The 27,042-nt window shown below is 38.0% G+C and overlaps 2 long non-coding RNA genes across 4 annotated transcripts; both read right to left on the bottom strand.

Moving 5' to 3' along the window:
- Positions 1-354: 354 nt before the first annotated feature.
- LOC139136637 (uncharacterized) lies at positions 355-25,205 on the bottom strand. 2 transcript variants are annotated; one of them, XR_011553213.1, is made up of 3 exons: positions 24,807-25,205; positions 2,937-3,055; positions 355-561 (listed from the first exon to the last, which is right to left on the bottom strand). It is a non-coding gene; the product is annotated as an uncharacterized lncRNA (long non-coding RNA). The 2 variants fall into 2 exon arrangements; XR_011553212.1 differs by having other exon boundaries at positions 2,937-3,049.
- On the bottom strand, positions 8,562-18,891 carry LOC139136635 (uncharacterized). Of its 2 annotated transcripts, none has more exons than XR_011553211.1 (3): positions 18,644-18,891; positions 14,664-14,779; positions 8,562-10,076 (listed from the first exon to the last, which is right to left on the bottom strand). It is a non-coding gene; the product is annotated as an uncharacterized lncRNA (long non-coding RNA). The 2 variants fall into 2 exon arrangements; XR_011553210.1 differs by having other exon boundaries at positions 14,664-14,773; positions 18,644-18,888.
- Positions 25,206-27,042: the final 1,837 nt, after the last annotated feature.

Below are 27,042 nucleotides of genomic sequence, written 5' to 3'. Positions count from 1 at the left end.
TTATAACTCAGCCAGTAATCCGTCGAGTACAGTCCACATATTCACAACATGTACAGCTTTGGGTATTCAGCTTAATCACTGATTATAATTCAGTTGGTGTAATAACATATGGAAAGTGTTCCCAGTTGGCCTTTCATGAGTACAGCCTCTGTCTGGCTAACAAAATTCAAAAGTTGAGTGGACTTTGTTCGAAACTAAAATTACATCACTAAGCCTTTGGCAGAATAAAAAAAATGTATTAAATATGCTTATACATTAAACATTGTCCTGTATTGAGTTGTCAATGCTGCTGGTATTGTCATGTGTCTGTCAGGCTCGGATCTGATTGATACCAGGCCCTAAATGCAAGGTAGCCTCAATATGCATTTCCTTTGATGCATGTGTTTTTCCATATGCAGTTTCACTTCTTTCTCTATCCCATGGCAAGAGTCTCCGAATAAAGGCACCACCCTTGCAACTTATGTCATGTTCGCTATCCTCAGAAGAAACACACACAACTATCAAAATGTCTTCAGCTTGATGCTAGTCCTTGGATAGCCCAGATTGTATGTATTTCAGTTCCTGAAAATAATGATACACAGAATAAATCATCAGGACTGTACATCATCAATTTTGTTTGTTTTTGTTTAAATCCGTGTATTTATAGACATTTGATAATTCATTTTAAAGTACTTCACTAGACAAGAATGGTTAAAAGTTGATATGTATGCAAGAAATTTGATTTCTGAATTTCACTGAAATGTTGATTCACTATACATTGGAGTCTATGAGAAAACTATGAATAATTTTTTTCAATGCTTCACAAACACAATTAGACTGAAAGATTCCGTTGCATGCGAGCGTTCCGGTGCACTGCGACCTACCTGGTAAAGGGTCGCAGGTCGCAGTGCGCCGGAGCGCCCGCACACGACGGAATCTTTTAGTCTTAACACAATCGATGATTTCTGAGGTGTTTGACAATTGATACAAATGTATTTGATTAAATTACGGTGTTTGAAGGTTCAGATGTGGACAACAGTTTTGATATTTGAATTTCAACTAAACCTATTTCACTTTTCATGGTACTAGTGGTCTACAGGTCACTTAAATATTTTCCCTGACAAAAGTTGCTATATCTCTAATACGTAAGTAATAGAAATTGTTCATTGCCCTCCATGAGCTCGATTTACAATACGACAAGCCTCAGAGTTTCAACAGCAAGATGTTCATGTGACAGATAATTATACTTTTGTTTAGATTTACAGTTAAATGACTACCAAGAGTGAAATCATGCGAATCATTTTATCTCCCAGAATATTTTTGAACACTAAAACTTCTTTTAACAGGACAACTACTTAAGAAAATTGACTGACCCCAATGCTGTTTGAAAAATACATGACCTCCCCTTTGCAATTTTCAAATTTAAGGTGAACCGCATCCCCCTTCAAATTGTGCTGGCTTACCCCCGGCTGTAATAACTGAATGCTCCCTTATTGAATAAACTGGTCATCTATGTACTGTTGTACATCAAACTGACATGTTTATGCCTAAATATACAAATATGAAGACCAAAATGTTTTTTCACTGATTCATTGCCTATGTTATTGACTAAATATTCCTGTTTTTGTTAAGAGAGACTGTAAAATCATTGTACCTCCCAGACACATGGAGTATGGTCGTGCTTCCAATAATAATTTTGCAAAACACGTCGTCAATTATGCGCTTTAGCGAATGGTCAATTATGTGCTTTAGCAAATGGACCAAGTCTTTGTACGTTGGCCGAGAACTAATACAGTAGGATCTATAGGTTAGAATATTACATCTGTCAAATTAGGATGGAATATTGAAGATAGAAATATTTTTGTATCATGCAGCCTTGACCTAAAGAGCCTTGTAACATATACATATATTGAACTAAAAGAGGGCATGTTATGCTGGGGAATCACCCAAATCAAAGATTGAAGTGACTGTGTATGTGTGTCAGTAATAGTATGGATTAAAAGTTAATCTTTCGGTACTTGATCTAGAAGTCATCACTGATGACATACATGGAGTCCCCGCTGGATTATGTCATTTGAATTACGGTGATTGAATAACAATAACATACTTGCTAGATTCATTACAGGGGAGAGCGGTGAATTTGTTAAATGTTTGGAAATCACATGCTAGTGATCTGTTGGGGGTCATGTTTGTGTATTTGGGACAGTACAATTACGCAAAAATATATATTATGCTACAATTTTTGAAAAAAAAGCAATGGTTTTCTTGCACACTGTATGTTGTTCGGAAAATAGTTTCGTTCAATTTTAGTAAAAGATAAAATATGGTTTTTGAGCATGTCATGTAATCTGGAACATGTTATCAGAACAGAAGCTTGTTTCATCTTTCATTACACAATTTGCAACAGACTCTGCAACCTCAGTTTGTCTGGCGATATTGTTTCAAAGTTTTGTTTCCCAGACAAGGTCTATAAATTACACTTCATGGATTCATTAATAGTATTTTGGCCAGTGTCGGGAGACAGTGTTAAAAAGAACATTTCCTTGGTTTGACTTGCAATTATTGTATGTCATGCACATTTGTGTTTTGGAACTCATGGAAGAGCCCCTGAAATTGTTTCAACACTATGCTCCTCTATAATAATTTCCAGGGTTTACATATTTCATTGTGATTTCAAAATTTGACATGGGCTAAGCTGCATCACTATCTATTACATTTGTATCTTCAAAAGAAGATTATAAAGGCAGATTTTGTCGCTTATGGCTGTTAGGTGCCCTGCAAATATAACCAAACATCAAAGTTCAGCTAAGTAAAATTGTCGTACATGTGTCATGATGGTTCTGCTTAACCATGTTCATGTACTATAATTCACCAACACTGGTGCTTTGGTTAACTTGCCCTTCAAAGTTCACTACTTTAGACTAAAAACTTATCAGTGCAGACTTTGTAGTACATACCTCTCATATTGTTCCCAGTTGTTGGCATGCCTTTTGTGTGACTGTCATTCCTTTGGGCACTACACTTTCCCTATTTGTTCAACGCCTAATAAATACATGTACCTCCAGGGGACCTGCAACTTGCAGAAATATAAAAAAAAGAGTTAAAAATCCTACTGAGAAAAATCAAATTGTCTCAAACACAGATGATGAATCACATTTCAAGTCACGATAATGACGATGAATGACCATATTAATCTGACAGTCCATCGACACATATTTGAATCAGAAATATATCAAGCATTTTCATGGCCTGAAAAGGCTCAACATAATTGGATTCACACTGCACTATGCATTCCTGCAGTATCTCAGAGCTTGTAGACTGTCAGACCATTGATGAAAAATTGACTCTTTTTACATCGATGGTCATATAAATATCCAAAATGTGCATGTTGAAAATAACACCACATTTCTATTTCAGCATAAATAGAAATAATTTAGAAAGTTAAAAATGAATTGAAATGATGCGAAATAAAATGACATATCATGTTTAGGTAAGATTAGAATTAATCTCATGTTCACTTAAAGCCCCGACTAGCTGTATCTTCTAGCATTGTTTTTTTTTTTATATTCAAGCCGAAATAAGTTTGTGAGAATGCACTGATTTTGGTGATGTATACACTTATTATTAACTACCCACTGGACTGTACATGCAACTTTGGCCAAGATAAAGATTGCGATGTGATTAAATATTTGCCCAAACATTAAATCCCACCGTGCATACGAGCAAAAACCCTGGATAATGTGCATATCTGCACTGAAATCTTCACATAAACTGCACAGAGCATTGTGCAATTCATGCTATAAGATATTGAATGGCCCTTACTTCACTGTTTGATGCACCACTCAGGACGCAACATTCTCTGAATGGTTTGGTCACACAGAGTTCACGCAAATGCATGTAGTTCATTCATTCGCGCAGTGAAGTTGGGCTCCCCAAAGGTCATAACCTCACCTCAGTCATAGTGTGAAATGTTAAAGGGATAGCCCACCAAATATCAACCTGCCTTTAAAAGTTGAAGTATATTATTTTTGTAACATTCATGATGAAGAGATGAGATATGTGCTAATGATTCTCCTGGAAATTAATGTTTTATTAATTGATGTGTATGACGCCATTTTCGCCATATGGAAGCGCCACTTATCGGAATTCCTCAGAGAGGCTTGACCTAAGATGACGTTAAGTTTTCGTGTTTGGTTGAGGAAGTTAGGGGTATCACTAGGGTCTGATCTACTGTGCGTTTGTATTGAGCTACTGCCCAATGGACACACTTTGCCTTCAACCTTATAACTTTGAACCAGACTCTAAATGGAGTGTCCCTCATCCAACAAACAATAGTTGTGCATACACACTTTCATGTTCTCAGGGGCACTAAATTAAACTTCAAACACACTTTTATGTTCTAGGGGCACTAAATAAAATTTCAATTTATCATTTCAAAGTACAGTCATAAACTACAATTTTCCTGTTCTCACAACTCACTTTGAACTCTAATCTTGAGTTACCGGTAATTAGAAACCGCAATGGAAGTAGGAAGAGATTGCAAATCCAAGCAGCCGTTTTCTGCTGTCAATTGTGCAGTCTTGGGAAAATAATTGAGAATGGTTAAAATCTGAAAGCCACAACCTCACAACTAGTCATTGGGAAAAATGTCGGGAAAAATTCTTGGAAACGGTCTTTGCATACATAAAAACACACACTGTACTTATAATTTTGAAAACTCACGTCGTGCCAATCTTTACCAGCAACAATTTTTAGAGGCGGTGTTTTCACTTCAGGTTTCGAATCATGCAGAATGCCTTATTGAAATCTCGCGCACGATTATTAGTACATCTGTAATACTTACAGGCAGGCATAATATCTAAGCTGTTTATGAGACTCCCTAGATCAGACCCCCTAGTCAATGCACAAAAACCCGAAAACTTCATCATCATCTGGGCATTTCTCCCGGCATGCTTTGTGGAGGCTAAAAAGGTCTCCATATTGCCTGATTTTGATATTTATTTTCATGGATAACTTCAACAAATCACTGTTTCTGTGCAAAAAGTAATGATAAATGCTTTTATGACATAAATATAAACCTGTACACAGCTGATTAAATTTTTGGTGGATATAAGGTGCTGCAAAGGAAGTTGGGTAGAAAGGACTGATGTAGAGTCAACAGTGCATTGGAGCTGTATGCATGTGGCATTGCCGATGAATGTAAATGTTGGGTATGCCCTCAAATTGAAGAGTCTACAATGTCACAGTCCATACAAACGTTGAACACTGCAAGGAAAGCATCCATGCAGGTCAGTTATGCTCGTTTTGAACAGCATCATTTTCTGATTTTCAAGAGCAAAACCTTTTGGTCAGAACAAATGATCATAAATTTCCTAATACATACAAGTTACCCGTATGTTTAACCCTTTTCCTGGCAAGTCCATATTTCACCACCAGGTCAAGATGGTTAAAATTAATGAAACACAACATATTTCATATGGTGTATTTTAACATAATACTGTACATTTGAAAGCTGTTCAAAACTGTAAACTTGATTCTTTTGGACTAAAGATGCTATAACAGACCAAGCCAAGTGGGTGAAAATATGTCATGTTTTGGCTCAATACCATTTTTTACTGACTTGGCTGATGGGGAAGTGATACTGTCTGGCAGGAAAAGGGTTTTAATAAAATTCAATATATTGATTACTTTATTTAGGTCGCATATTGATAGACTATAGTATTTTCCACAGAAAATTCAAGGGTTTTACATGTATGTTGAATGACCCCCTTGGGACAGGAGTACGGGCCCACATTCATGATTGCCCCCCTGTTTTGACATCCAAGATTGAATGTTCACCCTAGAGGTGAATGTTTTCAACTGTGACATTGTATGTTCTCTCTCCTTGTTAATATTACCAATTTTGAAAAGGGGCGATAATCAAAATGGCTGTTAAATTTGAGTTTACTGTTTAAATGTTTCTCAGAGGAATATTCCTAATGCAGTAAAAGCCAATATCCCTTCAGAGGGTAGAATTCAGAGAAAACCACGACAAAATGGGAACATATTCTGAGGTCAACAAATTTCACAAGTTACAGCTAGTGGGGCATTAACTCACATGCTATGTCATGTTACTTTGCACTATTTATAACCTTCTAAATTAATAATATTATTGTGACAGAGGAAATAAATTGACAACATGGATATAATGCCTCTATAGTAAAAAAGATAAAAAAATATCAAGGGGCTATTTTCTGTCATTGAGCCATAGAACATACATAAATTTGAGTGACAAGAGTTAGGAGACTTGTGGGATTGAATTCAAAAATCTACCAACATATTCAACTTATTGCAATTTCAAAAGAAAGTATAGCAACACTTCATAATCTTATTATTAACCTTCATGCACAGCCAGGGAACACACAGACCTGTACGCAGGGCTAACATTGAATTTGAAGGTTCATATCATACATCGGCTTCCCGTGTCTGGCAAGCATAAATGCCGTCGTAAAAAGATTGGTCAGTGTCTGTCGCTGGTCGTCGTCATTCGGTTCACGCATTGCGAGTGCATGCGATCGGGGTGTTGTCAAGTGAAACCGTATCGGGCTCAGCGGGACCCACAAAATTTCCACAATCCTTGTCCCCGTCACGATCTCATCTGCGATGCTCCAAGCAGTCCAAATGTGGTTGACTAAACTCGTGAGACCTTATGGATTCAACGCGAAACATGTCACTCCGTCAAGAAAAGCATTTCGCTAGCTTGATTAGGCCATGGAGGTAGTCTCTTCCTACCTCCATGGTTTGGCAATGGTGGGTATTTGAGACACGACGCGACGTACAGAACATTTTGGAACCGTAATATTACAACCAAGGCCACTGTGCTTTCCATTTCAGGAGATAACATCTACGGCGTTTTTCCTCATCATAACGCTTATGTTTAGATCTTTTGTCAGAAACATCGTTCTATTCATTACATCGAGTCGTCAATTCTCAGACGATCCCACTCACGCTGGCCCTCGTGGCACCGTCGTAAATCATCACAACGTCGTTTCTCAGAGTTACACAATGCCCATCGTCGTAAACTACGTACCTCTTTACGGCAAAAGCCTTGCTTGATTTTTGCGTAGGTCTGCGGAGCGGAAATTACGCTCTGGCTCGTGAAAATGCACAATGCCTTGTTTGCGTTAGTGGAAATATTACCGTAAAATACTCACATTTACAGCGATCACTCCACAAACTATCTGCCTACAATATTCATCTACCTCGCGAGGCCGCATAAATGATTTTGAAGTACTGCAGGGTCGATCGCCGATAAGCAATGTGATTAGGTTTTGCAATCTTTTACCTAATTTGTTGGGGCGGAGCATCAGCATTCAACAAAGAAATGCTGTTTACGCCAAATTTTAAGCGACTTTTTTAATTGGACGATAAAACAATTTCATGTTGATCATCAAAAAATTGCAACATGTGTGAGTCGGCAAGTGAATTCCAGAAGAACGTCACAATTGTATCTAAAATAAGTCAGTGATTGACATTTATTTTGGTGAACGACAACACAAATTGGGCAACACGTACACAAACCGCAACTTAGGTTCGCGTTGATTGCGCCAGAAGTTGTATAAACAACTTGTCGGCGGGCAACCAGATTTTATTTTTGACTTGCCCGAATGGAAATTTCACTTGTCCCGGGCATCAGGCGATAGGAATTGTCAAGCCCTGATCATTAATACAGACTGTGACTCATCACTATGTGAAAAAGCCAGAATCCATCAAGCATTGTTGTGGATTCCTCCGTGGATTCAATCAGAATCCAAGGAATCCAGAGATATCCATTGTGGGTACTCAGGGAATCCTAAGGTATCCAATTATGGATTCTTCTATATACGGAACACTTTTAGAATCCACAGCAGAATCCATTACAGCATTTTAATGGATTCCATAAGACAGTCTCCTGAATAATCCTGTGCAGGATTTCAATGGATTCTGCGTGAAATTAGTGATCATGGGAATCCACCCTCTTGCCTTAAATTTTCCCATGGTACATTGCGTGAAATCGAATAAAATATCACTGCTCTGCTGTCATTCCTTTTAATTTTTTGAATTTCTCATGAATCGATATTTACTTGAAACAGTAACCTGTACCTTTTGCACATTTTGTACTGTTTCATCATTTTATTTTCATAATTGTATACCAAAATAACCTTGTATCTGCTTCTAAACATGGCCTCTGTATCCTTTATGTTATTTTTGACAGATCCATTTCAAAAGGCCTTACTTCAGTGCAATTATCAACAATTACACTGGTAATGATGCATAGACATGCTTAGAAAATAGATATGGGGCAGTTAGTTCTATTATGGGGAAACAAACAGGACCAAGTTGATATATATGTACAGCGCGGATATTTAATATCTTTTCTGCATTCTTCCATTTTGTCTTTACAGAATTATGTGCAGGCATATTGCCATAGGATGGTATGCACAATATCTACCATTATTGATAAAATGTATTACCGGTATTCTCATGATATACTAGTATTCTTTCATTTTACTCATACTCACATGTTACACTACACACATCAACAATTTAAGTTCATACAACTGTTATGCAATTAAAAAAATAATGTCCTTTTTATTCACTGAATAATACTAATCCAATGAAATATTTACAATAATTGACACATGTGTTAAACAAAAGCTGCGGTTTCTGAAAAAAATCACAAACAATAATATAACCAGACTTTTTGAAACCAATATTTCAAGTCATTCATTGAACGTCTGTACAATTGTAGCAGCGAAAAAAAAAAAAAAGACTTGGCAAAAGACAATGGTAAAAATTTTGCCAAATATACAATTATGCAAACTTCACCACAATTTGAAACAGTCTTACTGAGCTGTACCCTAAAAACCTCCACACCAACTTTCAAATCAATTGGAGTTGTGGTCTCAGAGAAGATTTCTTGACCAAGAATAGAAAAAATTCCCAAAAAATACAATTATACAAATAATCACTGTTTATGACTCGTCGGTGTAATAACATGAGTACAGCCTGTATCTAGTCAATAAAATTCAAAAGTTGAGTGGTCTTTGTTCAAAACTAAAAATGCATCATTGAGCTTTTAGCAGAATCAAGAAAATGCAAAAACATATGCTTATACATTAAACATTGTCCTGTAATGAGTTGTCAGCGCTGTTGATATTGTCATTTGTCTGTATAACGGCTCATGGCCCACAGTACAATCAATTACCCACAATGCTGTTCGATTTGTACCAACGACGTTAGTTTTCTTGTAACTTTTTCAGTTCTGCATAAAAGCAATAATGTGAAGTCTCACGATAATTGATTAATTATATTTATTAAAAGTACGTTGAAATATTGCAGTATAAATTTCAAAGAAACCATTAAATAACCATAAAAGTCACATTCTTCAGGTACTACAAATGTCACAGTTTTGGGAAGCAAGTTATTACCAACTGAAGGGGTCATTCTCTGAAAATAGTTAGCATGTAAATTTCTTTTGTCTTTTCTATTTGGAAAAAATCAATATCCTTTTGTTTCATAAAACAGGTGCAACAATTCTCCCTACTTTCCATCACTTTATTCTGTATGGCTGAGGACACAATCAGTGGAAAATTTACAAAAATCCTTTCTCTTCTCTCAATCAAGCACAATTTTCTTAATCCTTTACAATGGGAATTGAGAAGAAAGGTGTTTTTAAAAGTACGTTCTCAGAATTTCTACACATGGTCCAGGAATTTGTCTACACATGGGAGACATGGTAGACTTCACAGGGGAATCTACATTGGTACAAATCATGATGTATTGTGGAAATCTCTAGTACTGTGTGGCCCACCATCCTCATCCTCAGGCTCTGGTCTGATTGGGGCCACGCCCTCAATGCAAGGTAGCCTCAATATGCATTTCCTTTGATGCAAGTGTTTTTCCATAATGTACGCAGTTTCACTTCTCTCTCTATCCCATGGCAAGTGTCTCCGAATAAAGGCAACACCCTTGCAACCTCTGTCATGCTCGCTGTCCTCAGAAGAAACACACACAACTACCAAATGTCTTCAGCTTCATGCTAGTCCTTGGATAGCCCCGTTTGCGTCCTTCAATTTCTGTAAATAACGATACACAGAATAAATCATCAGAATTGTACATTATCCATTTAGTTTGTTTTTGTTTAAATCTTTGTATTTATAGACCTTTGATAATTCATTTGAAAGTACTTCATTAGACGAGAATGGTTAAAAGTTGATATGTATGCAAGAAATTTGATTTCTGAATCTCACTGAAATGTTGATTCACTATACACTGGAGTCTATGAGAAAACTATGAATAATTTTTTTTACAATGCTTAACAAACACATTCTGTGCTTCTGAGGTGTTTGACAATTGATACAAATGTACTTGATTCAAATAGGGTGTTTGAAGGTTCAGATGTGGACAACAGTAATGATATTGGAATTTCAACTAAACATTTCTATTTTCATGGTACTAGTGGTCAACAGACGAGGTCACTGTTAAATATTTTCCCTGACAAAACTTGCTATATCTTTAATATGTAAGTAATAGAAATTGTTCATTGCTCTCAGTGAGCTCGATTTACAATAAGACAAGCCTCAGAGTTGCCAAGGCAAGATGTTTGTGTGGCAGATAATTATACTTTTGTTCAGATTTACAGTTAAATGACTACCGAGAGTGAAATAATGCAGCGAATCATTTTATCTCCCAAAAAATGTTTTGAACACTTAAACTACTTTTTTAACAATTTAAAGTGAACCCCAACCCATTCAAATTGTGCTCCCTTGATGAATAAACTGGTCATCTATGTACTGTTGCACATCAAACTGACAAGTTTATGCCATAATATACAAATATGAAGATAAAAATGTTTTTTCACTGATTCATTGCCTATTTTATTATTTACTAAATATTCCTGTTTTTGTTAGGAGAGACTAACATCAATGTATCTCCAAGACACATGGTGTATGGTCGTGCTTCCACTATTAATTTTGCAAAACATATCATCAATTAATGCTTCAGCAAATGGACCAAGTCTTTGTACGTTGGTCGAGAACTAATACAGTAAGACATATACGTTAGAATATTAAATCTGTCAAATTAGGATGGAATATTGAGGTAGAAATATTTTTGTACCATGCAGCTTTGACCTACAGTGCCTTGTAACATTTACATATATTGAACTAAAAAGAGGGCATGTCATGCTGGGAAATCACCCAAATCAAAGACTGAACTGACTGCGTATGGGTGGCAGTATGGATTAAAGGAAGGGGGACTCGGAGCCTATAAATACCCCCTATCTCCCTGGGCATTCATAATCCAACATGAGTGGCACATGGTAACAGCATCAACGAATGCTCCCGAAAATCTGGAGTTTTCAACAACCAAAGAGTAAATTAAAGCACTGTTCCAACATATTACTTTTGTGAATACTTGTGGCATCACCTTGTTGGTGAAATTCTCTCATTATATCCATTTTAAGTTGATTTTTGATGCGAAAACTGCTGCGATGCTGTGGACGTGTTCGAAGCATTCAAAGAACAATAGGGAAAGCTTTCAAACAGCTGCCAATCACGAGGGATGCACGATCAAACATTTGTTGTGTCAATCAGATCGATACGATGTCAACAATGAATAAACATTTGTACCACTGAGCCTTTTATACCGTCCAGAAATTTCAAAGCTACAATTTTTTTACCCTGACATATAATACAGCAACCTTGCACAATAATGATCATTCCACTGCTTCTGTTGGGTTTTGTTGGTTTTTTTAATTCGCTCCGTGGCCCCAGTAGATTTTTTTCAATATGATACACAATTTGAATTTTTTTCAAGGTAAATTTAGTATATTCTCTTGTCCAGTTTGATAGAGTAGACGTCGAGCCCGGCACTGTTGACTGAGATCGGGCTTGGGGTCATTTAATCCTGCAACCTGAAGAGTTCTGTATGATCATCGTTCAGCATTTGGGTGATTTTTGTTTGGTCAAAGTAATCAGTAACAATGTACGCAAGATTCCTTATGTTGTTTTTGTCACCATCATACACGTATACGAACGGTTTTCGATTAAAAATGGTAAAAATATCCAGTGCTTGTAAATGCATGCACAGATTCTTCAGTGACTGTTTATGCAGCAGTCGTCGATTCGACAAGGATTTGCCACCATGTAACAACTGTAAACACCGCGTCAACAGTCCCAGGTATGTAGGTGTATCTCAAACTATACACTCCGAGTTCCAAAACCGAGTCGGACTTGCAAGTCCGAGTACTCGGACTTGCATACTCCGAGTAAACCTGCTTACTCGGATTTGTATACTCCGAGTACATGGCCTACTCGGACTTGAATACGCCGAGTAATACGTGTTCCTATAAATGCATATTTTGCCATGCCGGACAAGAAACGATCTGTCGAAAAAAGTATTTTATTACCCACAGAGTTTACGGCTAGCGCGGATCGATATGTCAAAAATCTGCTCTTTTGAAAAAAAAAATCATTTTCACGATGTCTTGTAATCTGTTGTGCAATGTATATTTAACCACGGTCCCTCCACAAGGAGGGACCGGGACCGTGATTTTACCCTCAGAAGAAAGCTACTGCCACGGCCGGCGGCAAAGTTTTTGAAAGATGACTTAGACGTAACATTTGCATTAAAAACCAATAAATTTCAGGCAAGTCCAGTCAGTTACTCAGTTCGATATCACAATCGGTCCAGCGAACTTAAATCAATGCATGACATCACAGGTCAAGTCAGGTCATTATTTACGACCAAGTGGTCACTCGCACTCGGTTCATACCATAGACGAGCGCACTGTGCTCATTTTATTTTGAAAATTACTAGTTTAATTATTTTATCAAGACATAATATGCCTAAAATGCTTGGGCAAGTTTATCATGGCCTCGCTACGCCAGCAAACCACGGCCATGACGTCACAGGTCGACAGGTCATTCAATTATGGCGTCCGTGTTCTAATAACTTGCCGCGCTGCATCGCGGTGATCTTGAAACGTTTTTGTGCCCAATTCAAGTCATGTATCAAATCAGGATCTGATCCGGTAATGAAACGAAAAGACAAGACAAACTCATAATTTGCGTGACGGTAGCTACACTCGACGATGACTTGAGCGTGTTGTACAAGATACACAGATCGGATCAGAGGTCAGACAGATTGCGTTAACAACTCTTTTCTCTGAGCGACTGGAAATGCACTGCAGTGTATACCCTGTTCCTGTGTTTTTCCAGCATTGTTTTTTTCTATAAGCAAGTGTAACTCGACGTATTCAAGTCCGAGTAGGTCATGTACTCGGAGTATACAAGTCCGAGTAAGCAGTTTTACTCGGAGTATGCAAGTCCAAGTACTCGGACTTGTAAGTCCGACTCGGTTTTGGAGTCTTTTGATACATGACTGGAACTCGGAGTATGCTGTTGAAGGCACTCTTACATACCTCACAGTCCATAAAAAATTTCATGCTAAATCGAGTTAGATAACAATTGCCTTGCAGTAGGAAAGGTAAGTCCACCATCCGTAAAAGTTGTTGATCTGAAAAATCTTCACTGTGCACCAACTACATGAGTGGCTGTTATAGTTGTACACGTACATGTAGTTCCATGGGCTTTCCATTGTCCTTTGTTACGAGCTATGTTCAAAGTGCGTCAAGGTATGAATATTTTCATGTTGAAGTACCGGGTACATTGATTTTGTTCAAAACCACTGCCTGTTTGTTCCTTGTGTTTTTTTTGTGTCCCTAACGTTGACTGGCTCTATGTGCGTTCGGTACAAACATAGCAGTCGAGATTAAGATTTCCTGGATAAATAGATACACTCATAGTTTATTCCGCCTCTGATGCAAAGATACACACTGTTTTAGATGTGCCACTCCTAGGCCCTGGGATCAAATTCAATACCTTTAAAAGTTAATCTGTTGGTGCTTGATCTAGAAGTCATCGCTGATGACATAGTCTCCACTGGATTGTAGTTTAGGTTTAAGTTTATAGGAAAATAGTTTCATACTATTTTAGTAAAAGATAAAATTATGGTTTTTGAGCATGTCATGAAATCTGGAACATGTTATCAGAACAGAAGCTTGTTTCATCTTCATTACACAATTTGCAACAAACTCTCTAACGGCAGTTTGTCTTGTGATATTGTTTAGATGTTTTGTTTCTCGTACAAAGTTCATAAAGTACACTTCAAGGATTCCTTCAATAATATTTTGGCAAGTGTTGGGAGACAGAGTTAAAAAGAACATTTCTTAGGTTTGACTATGCAATTATTGTATGTCATGTACATTTGTGTTTGGAACTCATGTACGAGCCCCCTTAAGTTGTTTCAACACTGCTTCTCTATATAAAATTGCAGAGTTTACACATTTCATTGTGATTTCAAAATTTGACATGGGCTAAGCTACATCACTATCAATTACATCTGTATCTTCAAAAGAAGATTATAAACGCAGATTTTGTTGCTTATGGCTGTTAGCTAGGTGCTCTGCAAATATAACCAAACATCAACGGTCAACTTATAGTAAAATTGTCTTACTTTGTGTTGTAATGGTTCTTTTTAACCATGCTCATGTACCATAATTCACCAACACTGGTGCTTTGGTTAGCATGTCCTTCAAAGTTCACAACTTTAAACAAAAAACTTATCAGTGCAGACTTTGTACATGTGTATGAAGTACATACCTCTCATATTCTTCTCAGTTGTTGGCATGCCTTTTCGTGTGACTCTGTCATTCCTTGGGGCACTACACTTTTCCTATTTGTTCAACGCCTAATAAATATCTCCACGGGACCTGCAACTTGCAAGGAAATAAATAAAAAGAGTTAAAAATCCTACTGTGAAAATTAAATTATCTTAAAACACAGATGATGAATCATCAGATTTCACGTGACAATAATGACGATGAATCACCATATTAATCTGACAGTCCATCAACACATATTTGAATCAGAAATATATCAAGCGTTTTCATTGCCTGAAAAGGCTCAACTTCATTGGATTCACACTGCACTATGCATTCCTGCAGTATCTCAGAGCTGGTAGACTGTCAGACCATTGATGAAAAATTGACTCTTTTTACATCCATGGTCATATCAATATCTAAAATGTGCATGTTGAAAGTAACACCACATTTCATTTTCAGCAGAAACAGAAATAAAATGACATATCATGTTTAGGAAAGATTAAAATTAATCTCATGTTAACTTAAGCCCCCACTAGCTGTACATGTATCTTCTAGCATTGTTTTATGATTTTAACGTCAAGCCAAAATAAGTTTGTGAGAATGTTCTAATTTTGGTGATGTATACACTTATTATTAACTAAACTGGGACTGTACATGCAATTTTGGACAAGATAAAGATTGCAATGTGATTAAATATTTGCCAAAACATTAAATCCCATCACAGTGCATACAAGCAAAAACCCTGTATACTGTGCATATCTGCACTGAAATCTTCACACAAACTGCACAAAGCAGTCCAATGTAATGCACAGAGCATTGTGCAATTCATGCGATAAAATGTTGAATGGCCCTTACTTCATCATTTGATGGGCCACTCAGGGCGCAACATTCTCTGAATTGTTTGGTCACACAGAGTTCATGCTAATGCATGTAGTTCATACATTCCCGCAGTGAAGTTGGGCTCACCTCAGTCATACCGGTATGTGAAATGTTAAACAATTTCAATACCCAACACAGTAGCTAACAGAGGTGGAGGTCTGAAGTTTAGTGGAAAGAGATGATTGATTATGTTAACTAAGATTTCTGCTAAAATATCAAGCGACCAGGATGACATTTGACCCAGCCAATATGGCTATAGGTCTGATTTTTGCTGGACGGCCATCATGGAGGAAAGTGTACAGCAAAAATATCAAGTAACCAGGATGACCTCTGACCTGAATTTAACTTATTTGCCAGTATTAGTGCAATAGCCTTCATATTTGGTAGGATGAGGCGTCACATCATGAATTACTTAAGATCTGTCAAATAAAATATTATTGACGTTGACTATAGCACGTACAGGGACAGCATAACGATTGGGGAGAGTCACTTTTCTCAGCATCGTTTTGAAAATTCGCCCTCCCTCCCTATAAATTTTTTTCCAGTCCCTTACCGGCCAGCACAGGTTGAATTCGTGAACACACATATCACAGGTCACCACTTTATGCACATACAAGGCCTCATTAAATGTGATTTAACAGTGAAGATTAATTGATAAAGTGAATTAGAGTGAAAATTCACCTATTTCTACTAGCTTGAAATGCTAATCATGCAAACTGAACTTTGGCTCGCGGCACGTGAATTAGCCTTATCCGTGGTCGTACAGGTAACTCTCTTGTGCTGCAGTGTATGAGTAATTGTCTATGTTTGCAAAGCAGGGGCACTCTCGGAGAAATCCTACCGGTGCGCACAGTAAAAATCACAGTCCTTAGCAATTTGTAGAGTTGTGCAAGTCCAACATATCAATAATTTGTCACATAAGTTACATAAACAATGCTATAGGGCAGAATTCAGAGAAAACCAGAACAAAATGGGGAGATACATGTATTTTGAGGTAAACAAATTTCAAGACTTACAGCTAGTGGTTCTTTAACCCTTTGAACCCGGCTCAGACATAAATGTCTGATGACGTCATAGAGTACCAGGGGTCGGGTGCAAAGGGTTAAACATGCTAGTCGTCATGTACATGTAACTTTGCATTATTTATAACCTTCTAAATTAATACTATTATTGTGACAAAGGAAATAAATTGACAACATAAATCATTAAATGTAATGTCTCCTATGACTATAGAAAAAAAAGGTCAAAAAATATCAATGGGCCCTATTCTGTCCTTGAGCCATTGTACATACATAAATTTGAGCTTGAATAAGTGGACTTGTGGGATTGAATTAAAAAATCGGCCAACATTCAACTGATTACAGTTTCAAAAAAAATAAAGGATAGCAAATCTTCATTATCTTATTATTAACCTTCATGCACAGCCATTTTGAGTAGAGGTTCAACAAACAATAGAGCGTATAAATCATGTGTTCCTTGGATTACTTTTCATGGAGACTGAACAGAAATTACAGGGGGTAAGGCCTTTTTTGGGGTCCATTTTTTTAAAAAGCATTTGAATTGTCATGCATGCCTTTGGGGCAGGGTTACAATTTTTGCGCAACTATTGAAACAATTTGAAAACAAGATGTGGCCAACACAGTGCTTTACCAAAAAAATATCAATTTAATACATTGGAATCTGTTAGGCAAAATATTGACAGTTTTCCCCTATGCAACATGCATTATATGTACATTTATCCATGTTTGATAATTTATGTAATTCTAGTAGTTGGAATTTGGATGCAAAATATATCTGTTTACGAAAAATTTGATTTTTGGATTATTCAATATACATTGTAGTCCATGAGGAAACCATGATTTTTTGCAATAAATCAATAGCTATATCTGTGTGTTTATAGATGCTTAATTATTGATATTAATGCCAGTGTTCGAAATTTGTGGAAAAATCAACCAGTCACCAGGACTGGTAACTTCAAAAAGTTGCCTGTCCTGCCAAAAACTTACCAGTCCTGATACTGCGATTGCTTTTTGTGCCTAAGTATTTTTGTTATGCGCTGTTGAGTAGGATGAATTTACGGGAAAGAAAACTGTCTTGCCATAAAATTTGAATGGGAGCCCAGAGAAAAAATAGCAGACATAGTTTTAAAGAAAACTCCAAACGCTTAAGTCAACCTGTCCACCGGACTGGTAACTTTTTTATTTTACAAGTTCTGCAGAAAAACAACCAGTCTCGGACTGCCGGGCAGGTGTTATTTCGAACACTGTTAAAGCACTTGATTAGATTGAGCTGGTTATAGTGAATGTGTGTGCAAGAAATTTGCTTTTAGAGTTTCACCGGAATGTTGATTCACTAAACATGTACATTCTGGTCTCTGAAGAAAATATGAAAAGGTATTTTGAAATACAACACAAGCTAAATCTGTGCTTATATAAATGTTTGGCAATTGAAAATGTCACAATGAGAATATTGGTTGAAAGAACAGATGTGAACAACAATGTGATATTGGACTTTCACCCTAGTGATTTTTTGTAAAGGTTAAAAGTATTCTTTAACAGTTCAAAGTTAAATGAGAACTTATATGTCAATTATTAAGATATCATTTATACAGACTGTGACTCACAGGGCACATGAAAATTTTGGAGGGACAATCTTTTCCTTGCTAACACTTTTTGAAGGGTCATTATTTTCCATTGTTATAAGGCACTTTTGCTGATCCCTGGGATTGCCTTGTTTAAGTATGTAGGAGGACTACCTTTTGTTTTCCATTGAAACTGTAATCTGGTTGGTAAATTTTCTGGTGAGACAATCTGGTGCCAACACAGGCCTCTAAAAACACCAATCAATCCCCCCGCCCGTAATTTTTGTCCAGTCCCTGACAGGTATCAACACTCATTAGCATAAAGTGACCCGGAAATTCGATGTTCATTATTCGTTTGAAATTATCAGGAATATCGATGATTTAAAACAAACAAACGTTCGATACTTTGCCAGATACAGATTTTGCTGGACACGTTTATACCAGAAGGAGTAGACGTATCCCAGACACTTTGGCTGGTCAAGAATAAGTGAATAGCTATACATACTGTACATACATACCTGGTAAATTGTAAGCTTACACGAGAACCGTTCAGCTGATGCAGGACTCTTTGGCGATCACCACACTGGCACTAGATTCAAACGTACCGCATAGTCGTCGAGACGGTCCAGGATTTCAAGATTAGAGTCTTTAGTGGACATTCCTAGACACCGGCGGGACGTGTCAGTACTAAAATATAGACGACGCAACGCAACGTTGAGTAGGCGACGCGACGCTATCCATAACAATGGCGTCTTCTGAGTATGGCTCCCCAAGTGCTCAAATATTCACGAAACGAACTTTGCAAAGAATTTGATAACTATCACTTTTCACTCAATCTTGAAGAAAATGTTATTTTTTTTGCTCTCGTTAAATAAAAATATTGCTAACTGAACCATATATTCGTTTTCGCCAGCTAAAGCATGGAGGTAGAAAGAAGAGAGCAGCAGGCTACTAGCTAGGGGGTCAATTTTCATCAACAGGCTGCTTGCTGTGCAGTTTACCTCTCAGCATGTACACAATGGGATTTCGATTTACGCATTTTTTACCTTCATGAATATTCCGGTGGCGAGATCTTTATCAAGATGGTCAAAATATAGCAGCTATCAGGCCAAAATAAAACTTTGGGAAATATGAACACGGTTTGAAATCAGTCTGATATAATAACTACCAACCGTATGTAGGCCTACTGACGGGAAAAGCGAAATTCTAGCACTTTTTTATGAAATCCATCATCGTATATCACGGTCGCAATTTACATGCGGGACTGAGCTCAGAGTTCACTATGACTTGACGTTGGATTTAATGGACCACGAAGGTAAATGCAGAAAGTGGAAAAGACATTTTCTTGAGCAATAGTCGCTACAGTCGCGGTATCTTTTCCCATACACCCGCTTTTCCGGAAAAGTGTTTTTAATATAAAAATGTGTACAATGTAAAACTTCGAAGTTCATCGTCTAAAAGTTGATTTGATATGCAGCAGTACGGTCTATTTTTTATATCAATGGGTATACTGATATTATAAGTTCTCGAAACTAGTACAAATAATTCCCCTAACTCTGAAATTAATGCGCGTTAGTTCAGAATTCATCACGATAGATCGATGCATCAAAATTTACGGATTCACGTGACTGAACTATCTTGTGATTTGTTTGCTAATTGACGTTTCGGCGGCGAAAGTCCAAGGCCCAAAGAAGAAGTATACAGTCCAATCACATATTTTCGAAGAAATAACCACAGCTTTCCATATAATGTGCGAAATCCGGCCCTGACCAATGCTGCCGTCCTGTTTCCGAGAATAACTTTCGAGCGGTGAAGCTAACATTGCCACCGAACAGCCTTGACTCGCCTCCGAGTCGATTTTTGATGTGGTTGAAGCACGGTCCTTTGGTTGAATTAAACCACTGGCGAAGAGTATATTGGCAATATTCAAAAACATACCGGTGTGAAATGTAATGCAGATCTCCTGGTTATGTGTCAAATAAGCAATTTTTGCCGCAAGTCATATCTTGTTTTTCAGAAAGTCGAACTCACAAGAGGGCAGATCGTCTGTGCAGCCGACACGAACACAAACTGTCATGATACCGGCTACCAAATACTATCACAAGATAGGCTGTCGTCTACTGACTCCACACATTTGTCATTTGAATGAACGATGTGTGACGAAAAGGGAAGTATCCCATGTTTAACTGCTGTGGCGATATCGATGACAACCCTAACAAATCGTTATGAGACTGCATGAAGAACGAGCGCATTTTGCGAAAGATTATGATCTTAGTCGTTGTTATAAAACGTGCCTGCCTTTGAGAGTCATAATTGCTAAAGTCAACTAAAGGGACTGGTCAGTTTATTCGGCGGGGGGGGGGGGGAGTGGATTCATAGGGTCACCCCGTTTTTGACTATGATGATAGAGGGGGGTCACCATGTTTTTTGAAATGTCCAATTGGGGAGGGGTTCAGTCTGTTTTAGAATTTTGACACAGACTCATACTTGCCTACAATGCATCGTGCAAGCGACAAATTTCATCATTCAGTTGCATTCATGGCGCGCCCTTTAGGCGCTTAACTTTAATATTAATAATACTTTTTTCAGAGCCCCCTTCAAGCTAGCACGAAACTTTAATATATCAGACATATATGTCAGAGATATCTGTATGTTTAAAATGTTGTCGGTGCGCCCTTCGAGCGCATTACTTTAAAATATCGAACTTATTTTTCAGCATTCCCTTCAACCGCATGACTTTCATATATCAGACATATATATCAGTGATATCCAGATGTTAATATTTTTCAGCGGGCGCTCCGGGCGCTGTACTTTAATATATCAGAAATATATAAAAATATTTTGATGTCTGTAAATTGAACGTCTGTTTTGCAAAGTGTACTAATCATAATGAAACCTGCAGCGCATATGAAAAGCATAATAAGTTCCTGATACTTTTCTGTTTTCTCAATGAGAATTCAGCATTAGAAAGCAACATGCACTAATATTTTACAATCAAGCGTCAAACTTCATGATATCTGATAGGCACATTAGATTTTATACTATTAGGAAATTAAATTTTAGCCCAGGATTTATTAACGGAACACAGTCCCAGGTGTAGACTGGCCCCCAGTCGCGCTTTCTCTTCAGTTGAGTTACTTGCTGACCAGGCGGCGTTCACTCCACGATCTGCGCAATAGCCTACCATTAACACAACGGTTTGCCGATGTTTAGTCCTTCAATTTATTATTTTTTGATACTTATATGCCCACAGACTTGGAGAAGTCTATCCCTGATACTCTTACACTTACATACCCAATAGACAAACCTGGCGGTCATACCGTTATGTGAGATACAACGTTTGCAACTCTAAAATCTGACCAGAAAATACTTGGTACACTAGGAAGCAAAAGGAAAAATTTAAAAAAGGACACATCTTACCTACAAGAGCAAAATAATTTGACCTTACAGCATTGATGTATCTTTTCACATTCATGCTTACCGATGGCTGGCTGTACCGATTTACTCATACGGAAACTATGACTATAGTAGGTTCCCTTTGAGCGTATTTCAAATTACTGATGCCATCAGCTACAGCAAAGTATTTTCAGTATTGTCGATTCTGTGTTCAGCATTTAATTTTACTCATTATTTTAAAACATTCGTTGTTCGATTTTGAAAGGTAGTCGATTCGCCGGATAATTGCCTATGCACTCGCCAGGGCACAGGCGATTTGATAGTAACTATGCGAAACCCGCACGATGCAAATGACAAGTTGTATCATAGGGTTTTCGTCAAGCTACAGACCCTCTGCACACAAACGACGATTGAAGCATTCGTGCACCAGAGTGTTCATAACATTATGCCATACACGTAATGTGGGAGGACATCAGGCAACCTCTCCACATTCCGACATTAACCACGGTACGGTTTTGTGGAGGGACCGTGACCACGGTAATTTAGGGAAGTCCCTGCCCTGACAATGCTTGTTGCACACTCAAACAAATAATTCCCTTTGTCTGTGTTGCACACTTCACCCTGACTGTACTGCATATGCATTGTGACCACAGAGTGCGTACCGGGGGCCTTGGTTCGACCACTTAATATCGAAAAGGACACTAAATCATCTGGATAAAACGACCGATACATTCACAATTTTCAAATTTGATAATGGCCTTCCCGTCTCAGCAGTCTCCGACTTTTGCCATGGTAGTCAGCTGAGGTCGAGTAAGACAGCAAACAAAGGCTGTTTTAATCACGGCTATATCACGGTCATCTTTATTTCACGCAAAACTACTCAAGTTACTTTTTTTACTGTAGACGTTCTTAAAAGTTGTAGAACGCACTAGAAGTGGAGTCTGTGCAGTCATGAATGTAAGGGTACAGGAGGGCCTGATAATCCCTTTCACACCTATTATTTTATCTTTGTCGACGCTGGCCTTTTCAGCTGTGCCATGATCAGGACGGCCAAGACACTCCATGGACGTATCTGTGGTATGTCCAGGGACAGACACACACACACACACACACACACACACACACACACACACACACACAAACTTCACTCATAATTTTCTATGCATCACAAAAATCTTTCAAATTTATAACATTCCTTTTTTCATCCATAGTGCAGTAGGGCTGACAGCGATCCTGCAAATGTGATTCGGGTGCAACTCAATGACAATGCGTTCAATCAACTTTTAACAAGTTAAGGAAAAGAAAACAAGTTTACAAGAATTTGATGCAAATTTCAGACTTGAACAAAGTCTATTTTCAGTTAAACTTCTAGCAACAGTGACTGAAGCAAGAAAAGGTAATGAACGATTCCGTCCACTATATACCGTCTCAAATTGTAACGAGCTCGAACAAAACCTGTATCGATAAACGTAAACTTGAAGCAGGAGAGGGGTCAATTTGATTGGGGAGGGGGTTTCAAGCTGATAAGTATAAACGCAATCCATGTCTTGACTCAAATGATTGATCATGAAAGGCCATAGTCCTCTATCGTTAACGTTGTAGTTCTTGACATACATTAAGTTTTGGAATTTTGTTTTATTTGTATGTATATAGGATCTTTAGGAAAAAGCGTTTTTGACACTGCCAATGTTGATTGCAAAACGAATTTACAAGTGGTAATATTTTTAGGTGTTTCAACTTTTGCAACGCTTTCACTCAGCATAAAAAAGTGTCTGCAGTAGTCATACTTTCCGTTACACTGGCTAGGCTAGTATCCATCATAAATACTTTTATGGATTCTCAAAATCTAGCCAGGTCTGTGTTTTTTAGACCCACAATGCATTGTGACACTAGAATCCATTAGTATCCAAAATGGATTTTGGCATGTATTCCCCGCAGCCTTAGTTTTGCTGGATACTGGGGGAATCCATTATGTATTCCGGTGCTGGATTCTCAGTAACTGGATAATGATGGATACTCTAATGGATTCTGCTGTATACTGTAAGAATCCATCAAAATGGATATTGCTATAGGTCTGTGGATACGGAACACTTCACATGGTGTCACTGGTCATACAAAAATTTGGGAGGGATAATCTTTTTCTTGCTAACACTTTTTGAAGGGTCATTATTTTCCATGGATTTAGAATGGCACTTTGCTGATACCTGGAATTACCTTTGTTCTAGCTGTGATATCGCAGCGGTACTTGTGGCGTGTATCGAACGCGATCGGGTCATTGAGGTCATCGCCACAGTCCCGCTGCGAGCCAACGCATAGGCTTCGTCGGCAGTTTACTATGAGACCGACCGGTATCGTAGATTTAGCTCGCAAAATAATAAAATAGATAAAGCATCCAAAAAATAAAAGTATACCTACTGCATCACTGACTATCTGAGACTCATCTTCTACTCCTGCTAACGAGCCCGACCTTGAAACATGTATTTTCGACCGTTTTTTGATGAGTCGTCGATGGTTCCTGCTTGAATTTGAACTTTTGACCTCCAACGTATTCAATGCGTTGTACGCGCGATCGAGCAAACATCGTAGAACCGTCGACGGCTCACGGGAAAATGGTCGAAAATACGTGTTCTTATCTTCAAGAAAGTTAGCAGGCGCACAGAATGAGTCTCAGATAGTCAATGATAAAGATGATACAAGTTTATTTATTCAAAGGCTAATATAGTTCATTATTTTGCAAGCTAAATCTAAGACACCGGTCGGTGTCGTCGTAAACTGCCAACGAAGCCTATGCGTTGGCTCGCAGTGGGACTGTGGCGATGACCTCAATGACCCGATCGCGTTCGATACACGCCACAAGTACCGCTGCGATATCACAGCTACCTTTGTTCTAGTATGTAAGAGGACTATGGAGGGGTGATAGCTTGTTGTTTTCCATTGAAATTGTTATCTGGTGTGTAAATTTTCTGTTGAGACAATCTGGTGCCAACACAGGCCTTTAAAAACACCAACCCCCCCCGCCCTTAATTTTTGTCCGGTCCCTGACATGAATCAACAGTCATCCCGGGGTGCATACATGTACCACTAAAAGTCACATTTAGCATAAAGTGACCTTGAAATTCGATGTTCATTGAAATTATCAGGAATATCGATGATTTAAAACAAACAAACGTTAAATACTTTGCCGGATACAGACATTGCTGAACACGTTTATAAAAGAAGGAGTAGACGTATCTTAGACACAATTGGGCTGGTTAAAAATAAGACAGCAGCTATACATAAGCTTACCTGGTATAGAGCCGTCCAGCTGATGCAGGACTCAGCGACGATCGAGGGCTTGAAGTGTGTGTCGACCTGTCGCTGGTGCGGAAAAGAGGTACTCTCTTCCGTTTTGGCGAGTTTCGTCTAGCTGCTTGTCGGACCATGTCGTAACTGCATGACACGGTCGATGACACACTGGCACTAGATTCAAACGTACCGCATAGTCGTCGAGATGGTCCAGGAATTCAAGGGTAGACTCTTTAGCAGACATTCCTAAACACCGACGGGACATGTCAGTAGAAGCTAAAATATCGACAACTGAAGATTCTTGACGGCACGATCACAGGGTAGGAATGGTACGATGTACAGATGTAAGCGACGCCACGCCACGCCATTATCGTAACAAATTAAACAATGGCGTCTTCTGAGTATGACTCCTTAAGTGCTCAAATATTCACGAAATGAACTTTGCAAAGAATTTGATTATAACTATCATTTTTTACTCAATCTTGAAGAAAATGTTATTTTTTTGCTCTCGTTAGACAAAAATATTGCTAACAGAACCATATTTTCGTGTTTCGCCAGATAAAGGTACATCATTGAACACATTGACCCCCTAGCATCAGGCTGCAGTCCAGCCTCTCTGCATGTACAAAGCAGCTTACGCATTTTTTATCTTCATGAATATTCCGTGTTATATAACCAGTGCACTGAGCCGGATCTTTGGCGAGATCTTTTTCAAGATGGTAAAAAATAGCAGCTATTTGGCCTAATTAAAACTTTGGGAAATAATCGTGTGTGAGTCATATGAAGTAGGCCTATAGGCCTATTGCTATTGCTTGTATTTTGAGGACGGTTTTGAAGAATTCATTCGTTTTTTGTTGCATGTGATTTCCTATTTAACTATTTTAAATAAACGATATCTCTTCTATGATCTTGCTTGGTAGATATGTGTTTGCGTGTGTATGTTAGACGGGTTGAACTGTGCAAAGTGGCTAGTATAACATTGATATTAACATTGATACTGCATCTGCAGATACAGCCAATCGTGCATCTTGTAAACAATTTCTTTATTGTAGGGCCTACATACAACATTCTTACTGTTGCAATAGCCAGATTTGGATTCATGTCAACACCAACAATGTTGCTATGTACACGCCGGCTATGCTCAAAAGTAGTATGGAGGGAATTGAGAATAATACAGCACATGAAAGAAAAATAAATTGAAAGAGAACTGCAGTACAATATTTCATCCTCATTTGACCGATGTCGTATCCTATAACCTACTGAAATTAGTTTCTGACGAACATACAAGGACGTGTATCATTCACCAAGGTGGTGCAATATGTTTTGCGACTTTGCAGAAATATTATAGTTCTGACCACAGGCGACCCAAGTATTACTGAGTTTTTCACACTGTTTTCTCCATCATTTTCTCTTCTTTCTTCATGCTCTGAATGATTCTCTTCTTTCTTCATGCTCTGAATGATCGGAATAAATAAAATAAATGGTTTATATAACCTAACCTAACCTAACCTGTGACTCTTTATTTATTTTACACTCCATTACAAGGACGTATATCTCTCATACACACATGCTGTAATTAATTAGTCAACACAACTAATTATGCTAATCCGTGACTTATCAGGGATTATACGGGTTGGTCAACATCGCGAAAGATAGGAATGGTTACTAAAACGGGTTTTTCATTAACATCACTATCTTTCCGATGTTGACCAACCTCTGATAAGTCCACGGATTAGCATAATTAGTTGTGTTGACTAATTAATTACAGCATGTGTGTATGAGAGATATACGTCCTTGTAATGGGAGTGTAAAATAAATAAAGAGTCACAGGTTAGGTTAGGTTAGGTTAGGTTAGGTATAATAAACCATTTATTTTATTTATTCCGATCATTCAGAGCATGAAGAAGAAGAGAAAATGATAGAAAAACAGTGTGAAAACTCAGTAATACTTGGGTCGCCTGTGTTCTGACGATGTTCTCCATGTCAGCTTACGTATATAGGAGATATACCGGTATCTTTCCGAACGATAATGTGGATACACACAGCGAGGTCTACGCAAAAAGGTGATGAATCAATTGAATAAAAAACGGTTTTTGGAGATCATATCTGTTTATTTCATCAATTCTGAACATGGTTTGAAATCGGTCTCATACAATAACTACCAACCTGTACTGACGGGCCTGGAAAAGCGAAATTCTAGCACTTTTTTATGAAATCCATCATCGTATATCATCGG

Source organism: Ptychodera flava, chromosome 7 (genome assembly GCF_041260155.1).
Source record: "Ptychodera flava strain L36383 chromosome 7, AS_Pfla_20210202, whole genome shotgun sequence".
Lineage (NCBI taxonomy): Eukaryota > Metazoa > Hemichordata > Enteropneusta > Ptychoderidae > Ptychodera > Ptychodera flava.
This window is presented reverse-complemented; position numbering and strand designations above follow the sequence as displayed.